This window comes from Silene latifolia, chromosome 3 (genome assembly GCF_048544455.1).
Source record: "Silene latifolia isolate original U9 population chromosome 3, ASM4854445v1, whole genome shotgun sequence".
Taxonomy (NCBI): domain Eukaryota; kingdom Viridiplantae; phylum Streptophyta; class Magnoliopsida; order Caryophyllales; family Caryophyllaceae; genus Silene; species Silene latifolia.
Genome location: NC_133528.1, coordinates 42228601 through 42230417, shown reverse-complemented (window position 1 = coordinate 42230417; position 1817 = coordinate 42228601). Strand labels below are relative to the sequence as shown.

The following is a 1817-nucleotide window of genomic DNA, read 5'->3' as shown; positions in this document are numbered from 1 at the left end:
CGTGATTCGTAGAAGCTCGTGTCTACCATAGTAATTTTTGGCTGCTAGTTTCGCAAGTGTTTATTTTGTTAGGGGTTTCTTTTGGTCTGACATCCTTTAGTGTGGGGAGTTAGCTGTGCACATTTGGCTTGGTTGATTTTTGTATGCAAGAAGAGCTTATTATTTGTTGTCTACTGCAGGGGGCAAATCAACCACCGGATAAGTAAGCTTATTTTTCTTTCTTGTGACGTGTTAGTACATAGTAGCGTTTGTGCTCAAGTTAGGTTTATTTGGCTTGTAGTTTTTTTTTTTCTTTTTGAGAGTGATTACTTATCCGATGGTTCTGAACATTTGGATATTACTAATCAAGGTAAAACCCAAAGCATAAACTGACCTAGTACTTCTAGTAGAAATTAAGATTAACAGATAACTACGCATTTGTTAACTACTCGTAGGTGTAGTTGTGTTTTTTGATATCTCCAAGTTCTCAGCTCATATCATCCTTTTACATCTTGCAGGTCTCTAGCAACGACAGATTTGCAAGGGTTATTGAGTTTCTATGAAGGCAATTACGCAGAGACACTTTGGTAGGCCATGCTCTGTATCTTTGACTCTACTTCATGTGAGAAATTACTAAATACTAATACTGCTAGTTTCTTGACAGTTTGTGTATGTCAACAACACTTTCTGTCCTAACCCAGATGAATTGGTGTCGGATCTTTACAATGTAAGCTTCTATTTTCTTTGTGAAGTATTGACCAAAGTGTTCTTTTATGGCGACAATGGCCAGTGTTCTATGGACTCCTTATGCCAGCTATGCCAAAGCAAAGCCTTGTATTTTCCAAATCTAAACCTGGTCGACATTGTTCACTCAATTATTTGTTTTTGTATCCGTGTTAGTCCTTGTTCTTGAACACTAACAAATAACTATGTTTCCTAATTGCAGAACTTCGGCATTGACGGTAAGCTGTTCGTGAACTATCCGTGCTCCATGGCATGGGGTTGACTTAGTGCTGCCAATTGAGTATTAATACGCCTAGATATTTTCACCGGTAAGTTCTGCTTTCTTTTGTACATTTGGATATATCAGTCGCCTTTTACACTTAGCTTATTGATCTTTCAAGTTTGGAGTCACTAATTGTTGGCCGACTTCGTAATTTGACCAGACATTCTAAGACGCTGAATCGTTGATTGAACTGTGAAGCATGACGGCTCCCTCTCTATGACTCAAATAGAACCCTCCTCCATTTCTGACTGAGACATTCAAATGAACGAGCAATTGGTGTTTGTTTGTCTGCTACCAACTTTTTCTTACAATCTGGTATATATGTTTGTTTGTTTGTTTATCACATATTATAGAATAAGACCGTCTTATAGTTTAGTATGACCCGTTGATTGTTTGATTAACTCTCATATATTACTTTCAATAGATGAACCCTTCAAATGTAGTCCATAGAATAAAACCATGTGCTAAATTGCAATGCTTTTGTTTCATTTGACCCCAAAGATCGAACCTCTTAATGAGATTTCCGAGGCTGAGGTTATTAGCCATTGGAGGTGAGATATTTGCTAATTTTGCAAATTTTTTAGCTGGAGGAATTAATAACAGAAGGTTGTATTATAGGAGTCATTTGCACCTGGATTCTGATTTTGATCAATATCCTTAGCAGGCTGGCCTATTTTCTGGATTGGTTGCCATACTTTCTTAACTGGAATTTTTACTTGGTCCTTCCTCCCAATTCTACAGTTTTCCCTTGCGTGTCCAATTCCCTTACACTTGTGACATATAATGTTATTTTATTAGTTAATTCAATGTTTTGGTGCTTTTTGATTAGTTT

The 1817-nt window shown here is 37.0% G+C and overlaps 1 long non-coding RNA gene across 1 annotated transcript; it reads left to right on the top strand.

Annotated features, from left to right (window-relative positions):
• Positions 1–642: 642 nt before the first annotated feature.
• On the top strand, positions 643–1307 carry LOC141646060 (uncharacterized). The gene is made up of 3 exons (XR_012545311.1): positions 643–706; positions 926–1031; positions 1146–1307. It is a non-coding gene; the product is annotated as an uncharacterized LOC141646060 (long non-coding RNA).
• Positions 1308–1817: the final 510 nt, after the last annotated feature.